Source organism: Salvelinus fontinalis, chromosome 10, assembly GCF_029448725.1.
Source record: "Salvelinus fontinalis isolate EN_2023a chromosome 10, ASM2944872v1, whole genome shotgun sequence".
Lineage (NCBI taxonomy): Eukaryota > Metazoa > Chordata > Actinopteri > Salmoniformes > Salmonidae > Salvelinus > Salvelinus fontinalis.
In genome coordinates, this window is record NC_074674.1 from 24,830,385 (window position 1) to 24,843,802 (window position 13,418).

The 13,418-nt window shown below is 43.9% G+C and overlaps 1 pseudogene; it reads right to left on the reverse strand.

Annotated features, from left to right (window-relative positions):
• Positions 1–46: 46 nt before the first annotated feature.
• LOC129863857 (alpha-(1,3)-fucosyltransferase 7-like) lies at positions 47–9,659 on the reverse strand (annotated as a pseudogene).
• Between the last annotated feature and the right edge of the window lie 3,759 nt (positions 9,660–13,418).

Sequence of the window (13,418 nt, forward strand, 5' to 3'; positions counted from 1 at the left end):
AAAGCACTGATCATCGATGACTGACGCTTCTGAAGCTGTACGTTTTTACAAGGTGGTGTACTTATGGGACCTGTTCAAAAGTAATGCACTGGAATAGGAGCTCATTTGGGATGCAGAAAGCCTTTGAGGATCTGTCAGCGGACTTGGTGTCCCCACCTGGCCCAGGCCTCCAGGTCATGGTACACCTTCTTAGCAGGCAGGATGTGATACTGGGGGCAGATGCTACAAAGCCTCTCCCTCCAGTCTGTGTACACTTTCACTTGATGGCTACTCCGCCACGCAAAGTACCCAGCATAACTCTCCTTGTTTAGTATTAGCTGGCTGAGATAGTTCCCCAGCTCCTTAGTGGATGTAAAGTTCTCAATGTGGATGAAGGAGTTGGGCGGGGCCACAGCCATGTAGTCATTTGAAGGCGGACCCAGAACTATAGGCACCGCCCCTGCCTGGTAAGCGTTCCGCCAGAGCTTCTCAGTAATGTAATCCTTGGAGATGGAGTTCTCGAAGGCCAGGTAGAAGTAGCAGCGTGAGATGGTGGGCAGCAAGTTGCTGGGGGCCAGTACTCTCCCATCCCATTGCCCATACACCTCCACTTTGATGCTTTCCCTCAGGCTATTGTAAACCAAGCTCCTCTTTTGCTGGGGGTTGTAGTTACTAACCACCCAGCAGGCCAGGGGGGACTTATTTTTAGGAATGACGTCCTCTGTCCTACTGTAATTACCAGTATCTCTGTCCTTCGGCACCAGCTTTCCATATGGTATGGTGAAATCGGCATCACGGCGGTAGGACATGGTACAGTTGAACACGTTATTGAAGGGCTTCAGGTCTCCATTGTTGTCAGGGGACTCCAGGGAGAGCCAGACCCACTTCTGGTGACTCGTCCGGGGGAGGTGGAACGGCAGCCGCTCCTGGCCCGTCATCAGCTCTCTGTGGTGGAAGACCACCAGGTCGGCGCTGGGGTAGAGGGAGCGCTGATCCACCAGGCGGCAGCCAGTGATACGGTACCTGTCCCAGCACACGTCTCCCTTCAGGCTGTAGGACGGGCCGAAGGGCCAATGCCACAGGAGGATGGTGAGGTTCCTTGTGACAATGTGGCTTCTGTCAGAGTATGGACCCCACCCATACACACTTAGAAAGTACAGGAGAGGGACCAGGCAGGTGATGAAGAGGAACAGCCTGAAGAAGAATGAGGGGGATCCCATAGTAGAACTGAACCCTTGTTGGTCATCAGAGGTCTTTCACTGTTGGGAAATGAACAGAACACAGGATTTAGTTAATCTGTACACAGTAGCCCGCTTACTGGCCTTATCACTCTAGTCATACTGTCAGTAGAACATCATTGCTTGGTCCTCTATCTGCTTGCAAAAGAAACATTTTGTTCTCATTTTATTGTGTCACCTCCTGCCATCCATCCCATGGTATTATTAGACATACAGGGAGTGGTTAATTTGGAGGTTCTAAAAGGCTGAATGACTCTAGCTATGTATCTCCATGTAGCAGCTTGATGCACTTTTTTCTAATTTGTCACCATCTCTACCGTCTCAATTTCCATATTGGGAGTAGTCTTTGTCAAAGATGGGAGTGATCAGTTGGAGATTGAGTTTCTTTTGGTTGTGTTGCGTGTTACATTTTGCTTCCTGCATTGTGGTTGTCTATCCCTCCCAAGTCTGTGGTTGTCCCAATGTCACTTTGTCACACTGCCTTCCTGTGATAAAGACACTGGGTGTGTTCAGGGCCAGAGGGAGACGGGAAGTGATTACTCTGCTATCATAATACATTGAGCTCAATGTTTGGTTTGATGAGAGCAATGGAGTTGGCGAGACCACAGATCAAGGACTGGGATGTTATTCAACAGATGCGTTTGATAAACATTAGAATCCACTTAGCTCATGTAGGTTACACCCCTTCTGAACTGTCTTGTTTGTGCCTTCTTGTGTCAATGACTCCATGGATGATGAGTATGACCAGACCTGCTATTTACAATGGATTATATCATCATTACTCATGTTTTGTACATGATGACACAGTTGTCAATATACTGCATCTGTTAATATACAGTATTGACTCTGACAATGACCAATAATGACCCTGCATTTAGTGTTATGGTTATGATTAGGTTAGGGTTTAGCAGGGCCATGCACAGATCTTTCAGGGGAAGTTGCTCAAAATGAAAAACAAATGGGGAAAGAGGGCAGGCTATCGGCTCGTCATTGATGTAAATCTGCTAGTTAGCTAGCTTGATTTCTTTTACCTCTCTGTGTCTTTCTGCCTTTCTCTGCTGAGCGTCAGGCAACCAGACCAAATATTGATGATGATTATGTAGGCTAAATCAAGTGTTATACTGTTGATGTTTAAACTAAGTAGCTAGCTACACACACTCGTCCAGCGACCAACTCTCTCAAGCCATGCATGCAGGGCCAGCAATATTTCAAATGTTATATTTAACTAGGCAAGTCAGTTAAGAACAAATTCTTATTCACAATGATGGCCTAGGAATAGTGGGTTAACTGCCTTGTTCAAGGGCAGAATGACAGATTTTGACCTTGTCAGCTCAGGGATTTGATCTAGCAACCTTTCGGTTACTGGCCCAACGCTCTAACCACTAGGCTACCTGCGGGCCCCTTGCCCGTCCAAATTAAATATTGATAATTTATTTGACCGAGATGCGCACTGACAGAGACGCATCAATCTCAGATAAAGAATCCGAGCGAATGAAACAGCGCCCCTCTGTCTCCGTATGTGTTGATCATGTATCTGATACTGTCTGGACAAAAGAAGTATGTCATGTCATACTGTTTCTGGGCAGACAGCTTCAGATACATGTTCTACATATAGAAGACAGAGCGATGCTGTATAGCTCGCGAGAGGGTTCACTCTTGCCAAAATGTGTCCTGAATAAGTCCAATGGGTTTCTGTGGGCGTAATATGCAGACGTAGGCGTCTCGTCTTCATTCCTGTCTTTGTGACAATGACTGGCATTGTTAGGGAGGAGACATGTGCATCAGGTAATTGTATACAGATCTCTGGTTTCAGCCACTTGCGAATTAGAAAGGAAAGTTGGGCGAGTGCACTGTTCAGATGTTGGCTTACCCTAAAGTAAATTGATGTTTTGCCAAATTAAACTAATTACTCCTGTCTAAATAAAAACATTCAAAATACTTTACCAGAGAGCTTGACTTAGTGGATCATTAGCTTCTTATACCCATTTGGGAAGCCAGCAATTTGGGCAGCGTAATAGGCCTAGCTGATTATTGAGTTGAGGCTGTCAGTGAAAAGCATCTAAAATCTGTGAAGATAATGTGTCTTGAGTATAATTTAAAATGTTGAGACAAAAAGAAGGGGAGGGGTGTGTGGCGAAGATATGGGCATCTCTCTCCAAAATACATGCACTCAGCTCTCTGTGCTTCGCTGTCTCCCAGCAATTATTGTACATTCATTGTGTGAATTGTTTGCCCTTTGATTGTTTAAAAAAATTGTCTAAAACTATTACATACACGACCAGTCAAGCCTTTTAGAACACCTACTCATGTCAGGGTTTTTCTTTATTTGTACTATTTTCTACATTGTAGAATAATAGTGAAGACAGCACAACTATGAAATAACACATATGTATTCATGTAGTAACCAAAAAAGTGTTAAAGAAATAGATTCTTCAAATAGCCACCCTTTGCCTTGATGACAGCTTTGCACACTCTTGGCATTCTCTCAACCAGCTTCATGAGGTAGTCACCTGGAATGCATTTCAATTAACAGGTGTTCCTTGTTAAAAGTTCATTTGTTGTAAAAGACCAAGTCTATATTATGGCAAGAACAGCTCAAATAAGCAAAGAGAAATTACAATCCTTCATTACTTTAAATCATGAAGGTCAGTCAATATGGAACATTTCAAGAACTTTAAAAAGTTTATTCAAATTTCGTCTCAAAAAACATAAAGCACCATGATGAAACTGGCTCTCATGAGGACCGCCACAGGAATGGAAGACCCAGAGTTACCTCTGCTGCAGAGGATAAGTTCATTAGAGATACCAGCCTCAAAAATTGCAGCCCAAGTAAATGCTTCACAGAGTTCAAGTAACAGACATCTCAACATCAAGACTGTGTGAATCAGGCCTTCATGGTCGAATTACTGGGCCAAGAAACATGAGCAATGGACATTAGACCGGTGGAAATGTGTCCTTTGGTCTAGAGTCCAAATTTGACATTTTTGGTCCCAACCGCCATATCTTTGTGAACGGATGATCTCTGTATGTCCCACCGTAAAGCGTGGAGGTGTTATGGTTTGGGGGTACTTTGCTGGCGACACTGTAATTTATTTAGAATTCAAAGCACCCATAACCAGCATGGCTACCACAGCATTCTGCAGCGATACGTCCTCCCATCTGGTTTGGGCTTAGTGGTACTATCATTTGTTTTCAACAGGACAGTGACCCAACACACCTCCAGGCTGTGTAAGGACTATTTGACCAAGAAGGAGAGTGATGCAGTGCTGCATCAGATGACCTGGTCTACACAATCCCCCAACCTCAACCAAATTAAGATGGTTTGGGATGAGTCGGACTGCAGAGTGAAGGATAAGCAACCAAAGTTCTCAGCATATGTGGACTGTTGGAAAATTATTCCTATGTGTTATTTCGTAGTATTTTGTTGTCTTAACTATTATTCTGTAATGAAGAAAATAGTAAAAATAAAGAAAAACCCTTCAATGAGTAGGTGTTCTAAACCTTTTGACTGGTAGTGTGTGTAACCAGTAGGCATAGTAAATGTACCATTAATCACCCTCATTTGGTTACATTCATTTCTGTTTATGCATGTATTACAGTCATTTACCATTCTCATTCTCTGAGTGCAGCCCATGTTTGCAGAGTTCACAACCTGCTTTTTTTCATAACCATAATTTAGGAGTTTTATCATTTTTCCCCCATGTCTTTTGTTTGGAGTGCTGCATGTGAGTAATGAGAATGTGCGCATTCTCTGTCCTAATAACATTGAGGGAGCACGTGCCTGAGCACGCCAACCTGCCGAGTTCATGCAATGTTGCACTTCACTAGCAATAGTGAAATAACCTGAATTTTCATCAGGATATTTTCAAATGTTTTTATTTTGTAGGTTTGAGGCCTATGTATTTTACTTAGTTGACAATGGAAGTTATAGATCTACTGCTGCATTGGTCTATAGGCTATCTCTGAGTTCCATGCGCTAATTTGGTTACCTGGCATTGGATCATGGTGTAGGCTATCAATGTGTCCATATGGCAAGGCTGGTTTTTATTTTTATTTCACCTTTATTTAACCAGGTAGGCTAGTTGAGAACAAGTTCTCATTTGCAACTGCGACCTGGCCAAGATAAAGCATAGCAATTCGACACATACAACAACACAGAGTTATACATGGAATAAACAAAACATACAGTCAATAATACAGTAGAAAAATAAGTCTATATACAATGTGAGCAAATGAGGTGAGATAAGGGAGGCAAAGGCAAAAAAGGCCATGGTGGAGAGGTAAATACAATATAACAAGTAAAACACTGGAATGGTAGATTTGCAGTGGAAGAATGTGCAAAGTAGAAATAGAAATAACGGGGTGCAAAGGAGCTAAATAAATACAGTAGGGGAAGAGGTAGTTGTTTGGGCTAAATTATAGATGGGCTATGTACAGGTGCAGTAACCTGTGAGCTGCTCTGACAGCTGGTGCTTAAAGCTAGTGAGGGAGATACATGTTTCCAGTTTCAGAGATTTTTGTAGTTCGTTCCAGTCATTGGCAGCAGAGAACTGGAAGGAGAGGCAGCCAAAGGAAGAATTGGCTTTGGGGCGACCAGTGAGACATACCTGCTGGAGCGCGTGCCATGAGTGGGTGCTGCTATGGTGACCAGTGAGCTGAGATAAGGCGGGGATTTACCTAGCAGAGACTTGTAGATAACCTGCAGCCAGTGGTTTGGCAACGAGTATGAAGCGAGGGCCAGCCAACGAGAGCGCACAGGTCGCAATGGTGGGTAGTGTATGGGGCGTTGGTGACAAAACGGATGGCACTGTGATAGACTGCATCCAGTTTGTTGAGTAGAGTGTTGGAGGCTATTTTATAGATGACATCACTGAAGTCGAGGATCGGTAGGATGGTCAGTTTTCCGAGGGTATGTTTGGCAGCATGAGTGAAGGATGCTTTGTTGCGATATAGGAAGCCGATTCTAGATTTAATTTTGGATTGGAGATGCTTAATGTGAGTCTGGATGGAGGTCTAACCAGACACCTAGGTATTTGTAGTTGTCCACATATTCTAAGTCAGAGTCGTCCAGAGTAGTGATGCTGGACGGGCGAGCAGGTGCGAGCAGTGATCAGTTGAAGAGCATGCATTTAGTTTTACTTGCGTTTAAGAGCAGTTGGAGGCCACGGAAGGAGAGTTGTATGGCATTGAAGCTCGTCTGGAGGTTAGTTAACACAGTGTCCAAAGAGGGGCCAGAAGTATACATCAAGCTTAGATTGTAGGATGGCCGGGGTGTTAACATGTCCCAGTTTAGGTCACCTAGTAGCACGAGCTCAGAAAATAGATGGGGGGCAATCAATTCACATATGGTATCGAGGGCACAGCTGGGGGCAGAGGGAGGTCTATAGCAAGCGGCAACAGTGAGAGACTTGTTTCTGGAAAGGTGAATTTTTAGAAGTAGAAGCTCGAATTGTATGGGTATACACTAGAATAGTAATACAGAACTCTGCAGGCTATCTTTGCAGTATATTGTAACACCGGCCCTTTGGCAGTTCCATCTTGGCGGAAAATGTTATAGTTGACGATGGAGATTTCAGGGTTTTGGTGGTTTTCCTAAGCCAGAATTCAGACACGGCTAAGACATCCGGGTTGGCAGAGTGTGCTAAAGCAGTGAGTAAAACAAACTTAGGGAGTAGGCTTCTAATGTTAACATGCATGAAACCAAGGCTTTTACGGTTACAGAAGTCAACAAATGAGAGCACCTGGGGAGTGGGAGTGGAGCTAGGCACTGCAGGACCTGGATTAACCTCTACATCACCAGAGGAACAGAGGAGAAGTAGGATAAGGGTACGGCTAAAGGCTATACGAACTGGCCGTCTAGCACGTTCGGAACAGAGAGTAAAAGAAGCAGGTTACTAAGGTAGGATGTGAGTACATTGGAGGTAAACCTAGGCATTGAGTAATGATGAGAGAGATATAGTCTCTAGAGACGTTTAAACCAGGTGATGTCATCGCATATGTAGGAGGCGGAACAACATGGTTGGTTAAGGCATATTGTGCAGGGCTAGAGGCTCTACAGTGAAATAAGACAGTAATCACTAACCAGGACAGTAATGGACGAGGCATATTGATATTAGAGAGAGGCATGCGTAGCCAAGTCAACATATGGGTCCAGTGAGTGGTTGGGCTGACTGGGGACACGGCGATTCAGACAGTTAGCAGGCCGATGCTAACAAGCTACCAGTTAGTAGGCCGGGGCTAAACAAGCTAGCAGCTAGCAGACCGGGTTAGCAAGCAAGCAGTTAGCAGGGGCTAGCAGTTATCAGACCGCGGCCGGCAAGCTAGCAGTTAGCAGACCGGGGCAGGCAAGTTAGCCTTTGGGGAACGTCGCGATGGGGGTAAGTCTGTTTTTGCCTCTTCGTGCGGTGACGTCGATAGACCAGTCGTGGAGTTAGTAGGGTTCCAAGTAGCTCTAGGTAGTTAGCAGGCCTAGCAGGTTAGCAGAATGGGCCTTCAGCGGGTGTCGCGCCTGAGGGGCCTGTTGGAGTCCTCGGGCAGATTATGTCGGTATTCCAGTCATAGAGGATCGGCGGGGTTCCGTGCCCCGTACCAGCAGTAGAAGGGGTCCGGATATTGTAGCCCAGGAGTGGGCTTCAGTGGTAGCACAGGAGCCCTGGCATAGCTAGTTTCAGGCTAATTGGTGCTTGCTCTGTGATGGAAACGCTAGCCAGAAGTGGTCACCCGGGATTGCGGTTAGGTAGTTGCGAAGATCCAGATGAACATTTTCTGAGTTTGCGGTGGGAATCCGGGGATATGGAGAGAAATAGGTCCGTTATGCTCTGGTTTGAGTCAAGTTGTTCGAACTGGCGAGAGCTTTCTGAGGTAAAGGTCAGCTGATGACCGCTAGCAATGGTTTGCTAACTGATAGCTGGTAGGTAGTTAGCTCACTAGCTTCAGTTGAGGGATTCCAGATCCGAAGTAAATAGAAATCATTTAGAAGAAAAGTAGATCCACGCCACATTGGCTGAGGCGGGTTGCAGGAGAGTATTTAGTAGTTGAGGTTTAGGAAAATATTTTTAAAAGATATGCGAAGAAAAATATGTAAAAAGATATATACAAGGGACACGACAGGACGAAGACAAAGACGTCTGACTGCTACGCCATCTTGGAACTCCTAACTCGCGGTATTTGTGCTCTAGCATTAGACGAATTGTAACTTTTAGATGTTTTGTTTTTATTCATATTTGTATGATGACAATACTTTTTAGAAATTAAAACGTTATTATTGAAATGAAACTGCTGCACGAAAAAATGATCACAACTAGCACGCAGATAGGTAGAAGTGGTAGGATAAATTGTAAACTTCCCCAAACTTTATTATAACAGGTCCCGTGAAAAAAAACGTCCCACCTATAAGAAGAAATCAAATGCCCATCTAACTGATTCGTTCTGGCACTGGACCTGCATGCAGATTTGGGTACCGGGCGCTCGCTGAGAGGCGCAACCGGGCGCGGGTCATCTCCATACAGGGCAGATTAACTGGCGCAACCAATGGACGGGGTGAGGTGGCGAATTTGACGACGACTTGCGGACAGTGGGTTCTGAACAACAATGACAAAATCATTTTGATGGAAATTATTCCACCAACCTAAAGGACACTTTGGAGACTGGAAAGGCAAACTGGAAAGGCAAAGGGGCATATGCTCCGCACAGGTAGAGCCCTATCTGTACAAGTGCCTGACGGTTAGTGTGTAAATACCGCCATACGGAACCCTATACAATTTGCCCGCCCTATCCACTGACTTTGGGGTAAAAAACATCTATATTTGAAAGATCTGTTTGAAAGTAAGTATACAAAAACTAAACAAAGCTGCAACTCAAACGTTATCTTTTCATTACGTGAGTTTCCAGATCGTTGCACAGTAGATGAAACATTCGATGTACAACACATGCAACCTCTGACAAGCAGTGTAGTTTCAACCACAAGCCTCACATATAAGAGAAACTGAAATAGTGGCAGTAAAAGAGAGACAACTTCACAACTAAGATTCATATTTTACTACTGGAATCGAATCATTGTACAATATGCAATACAGAGTGAAAGAGAGAATAAACCATCAAAACTCCTTTTGAAACATGCCGTTGACAGCACTGTCATTCTGTCCATCTCTATCCACTAACCTGGGAGGTGGGCTGTGGGTCAGTGGATGTGGAGTCCCAGTCTTGTCTGTTCTTGCTGAGGTCTTGATGAGGACCCTGCTCAGAGAGTGTCCACCAAAAGCAGAGGTGAAAAGGCTGTGCTGCTCTGGGTTATGATTAAAAGACAACTCTATCAGGATGTGGGGTCTGTGGGCACTGCAGCACTATGTGCTCTTTCTCGCTCTCTGTCTCTTGCTCTCTCTCTCTCGCTTCGCTCTCTCTCTCTCTCACTCTCTTTCTCTCTCGCTCTCTCTCTCTCTCTTCTCCTTTTCTGTCCTCTCAGTCGAATGGTATGTTTACCAGACTCTGCTTTGGCCATAGTGATAATGAAGACAAAGAGGTTGGCAGAGTCTGTATTTCGTCGTCCATAATGATTAACCTCAGCGAGTACCTGTATTTGCCCGTTTAAAACACAATTTATAAGTAGGGGAGAACGTATTCAGATACAGTAGCCTTTTTGGATATCTCAGAGGGATTTTAACAAGTTTCACATGTAATCGTTTATAGCCAGCCTTTTTAGAGTCAAGTTGTATGATAAAATAGGTTCAGCAGATTATCAGAAGAAAAGAGATCAATCTACCCACTGGGCACGCACTGGTAAAATCAAAGTTTCAATTACATTATATTGTACAATTGTGAACTAGACGTTGAATTGTTATGTATTGTTCAGTAAGCGCAAATGTCAGAGAGAGGAAACTAGCCATCTATCTCAACCTGATTCCCCAATACAATAGCGTATTGCGACAAAACTAAAACCACTTTATATGTTCCACTTCTCTAAACTCTTCTGAGAAATCAGGAAACCAAGAGGGGCCCAGGCATGCACTTGTGAAGACAGTTGCAACTGAAAAGACTGTCGATTACATGTACTTTCAAAATAATGTGCACACAATCATTGTTGCAGTGGCACCCAGTGGTCCTGTGTAGTGGTCCAGTGTAGTGGTCCAGTGGTCCCCACCCTCTGGTTGTTGTCTGGCTCTCTGGTTACTGGTCAGTCACTGCCTGTCACTGATGGCTGTTGTGGGGGAAGTATGGTCCTTCACACAGTCCGTCCACCTTAAGCCATGACTGTCCAGCTACATATGAGCAGGTGCCTAGCCATCTCTCCCCAGATACCCCCTCTCTAGCCAGATATATTTATATTTAACTTGATAACAGCTGCACTGTCCACAGCCCTAGATACCCTATGTTTCCATTGGCACTTTGAATGTGCTTTTTTCTTATCGTTGAATAACCAAAACTCCTTGATAAACATTAACAGTTAGATAGTGCCAAATTCCCACTGAGCAGATACAGAGGCACCTGACCCAATATCTGTGTTACAGCTGAGGTTGTACATAGTGGAGCTGCTATGTGCTGCCTCCTCAAACAACCTTTTCTCAAAGTATTGTATCGTTCTGTCTATGTGGTGTTGTTTGAGTGATGCTTAAAGGTACAATTTATCAGTCCTCTTTGAGTATACATGCTTTGAATCTGGGTCGGTTAACTACTCTTGAACGTATTTTTATGCACTGTCCTCTCTCTATACTTAATGGAACCTTCTTCAGGAAGCAGGGGAGGCTGGTGGGAGGAGCTATAGGAGAACAGGCTCATTGTAATGGCTGTAATGGATTAAATGGAACTGAGTCAAACATGTGCTTTCAATTTGTTTGATGTATTTGACATCCAGTCAATACAATGAGCCTGTCCTCGTATAGCTCCTCCCACCAGCCTCTTCTGTTTTAAACCAACATCACAGCTTCAATAAATGACTTGGTCGCTCAAGATTTCTAAACTATTCCGGATGTTCCTTTTTGTTGTAGAAAAAGGAGTGTCTATGAAGTCAATCCAAAAGTGGCTTTCAACACACTGTTTCTTGTCAGACAGAAGAGAAGAGAGAAAACAAGGCTATTTTCTCACAGAGATTTTATTATTTACAACCAAAAGACACATAGTGGGTTTTTTACATTGACATGACATCATTCTTTTACACCTGTGGTTCATATCCATCATGAACTACACAGACACGTATAGTCATCTAGCTCTATTCATTTACATTTTTTCTCTCCAGTTTCTTGTAAGCTGATCAACTTCCTTTCTAATGAAAGTAATGCAGTTATGAGTACGCACACCAGATTCCACAGTGTGAAGTCATAAAGTATATCAGTGTTAAACCCATCACACATATCTCTCTCTCTCTCTCTCTCTCTCTCTCTCTCTCTCTCTCTCTCTCTCTCTCTCTCTCTCTCTCTCTCCCCCTTCTCTCTCTCTCTCTCTCTCCCCCTTCTCTCTCTCTCTCTCTCTCTCTCTCTCTCTCTCTCTCTCTCTCTCTCTCCCCCTTCTCTCTCTCTCTCTCTCTCCCCCTTCTCTCTCTCTCCCCCTTCTCTCTCTCTCTCTCTCTCCCCCTTCTCTCTCTCTCTCTCTCTCTCTCTCTCTCTCTCCTCTCTCTCTCTCTCTCTCTCTCTCTCTCTCTCTCTCTCTCTCCCTTCTCTCTCTCTCTCTCTCTCCCCCTTCTCTCTCTCTCTCTCTCTCTCTCTCTCTCTCTCTCTCTCTCTCTCTCTCCCTCTCTCTCTCCCTCCTCTCTCTCCCTTCTCTCTCTCTCTCTCTCTCTCTCTCTCAATTTCAATTCAAGGGGCTTTTTTGGCATGGAAAACATATGTTTACATTGCCAAAGCAAGTGAAATGAATAAACAAAATGCAAATAAACAATAAAAAGTGAACAGTAAATATTACACTCACACAAGTTCCAAATGAATAAAGATATTTCAAATAGTTAAAGTAAAAAAGGGAAAATAAATAAACATAAATATGGGTTGTATTTACAATTGTGTATGTTCCTCACTGGTTGCCCTTTTCTAACAAATCTTACTTCTGTGATTGCACACTGTGGTATTTCACCCAATAGAAATGGGAGTTTATCAAAATGTGATTTGTTTTCGAATTCTTTGTGGGTCTGTGTAATCTCTCTCTCTCTCTCTCTCTCTCTCTCTGTCTGTCTCACTCTCACCTCCCCCCTCTCTCTCAGTTTCTCTCACCCCCCCTTTCTCTATTCAATTCAAAGGCTTTATTGGCATGGGAAACATATGTTAACATAGCCAAAGCAAGTGAAGTAGATAATAAACTAAATTGAAATAAACAATAAAAATGAACAGTAAACATTACATTCACAGAAGTTCCAAAATAATAATAATTAAAAGGGGAAAGGGGGGGGGTGGAAATTAACATAAATATGGGTTGTATTAACAATGGTGTTTGTTCTTCACTGGTTGCCCTTTTCTCGTGGCAAGAGGTCACACATATTACTGCTGTGATGGCAGACTCTGGTATTTCACCCAATCGATATGGGAGTTTATCAAAATTGGGTTTGTTTTCAAATTCTTTGTGGATCTGTATAATCTGAGGGAATTATGTGTCGCTTATCAGGTTTAAGGCATGACAGTGTCAAAGAAACAAACGTTTATTTCTAGTACAGGGGCAGGCAAATGACAGGTCAAAGCCCGCCAGAGATCAGTAATCCAGAGAGGGTGCAAAAGGGTCCAGAACAGCAGGCAGTCTCAGGGTCAGGGCAGGCAGAACGGTCAAAACCGCGAAGGACTAGAAAACAGGAGCAAGGACAGACAGGACCAGGGGAACAAATGCTGGAAGGTTTAACGAAACAAAATGAACTGGAAACAGACAAACAGAGAACACAGGTATAAATACACTGGGGATAATGTGGAAGATGGGCGACACCTAGAGGGGGGTGGAGACAATCAGAAAGACAGGTGGAACAGATCAGGGTGTGACATGTAATATGGTCATACATTTACTTGGCAGGAGGTTAGGAAGTGCAGCTCAGTTTCCACCTCATTTTGTGGGCAGTGTGCACATAGGCAGACCTGGCTCTCAAGAGAAGACATGCTATGGCGTCCTCTCTCAATAGTAAGGCTATGCTCATTGAGTCTGTACATAGTCAAAGTTTGCCTTAAGTTTGGGTCAGTCACAGTGGTCAGGTATTCTGCCACTGTGTACTCTTTGTTTAGGGCCAAATAGCATTCCAGTTTG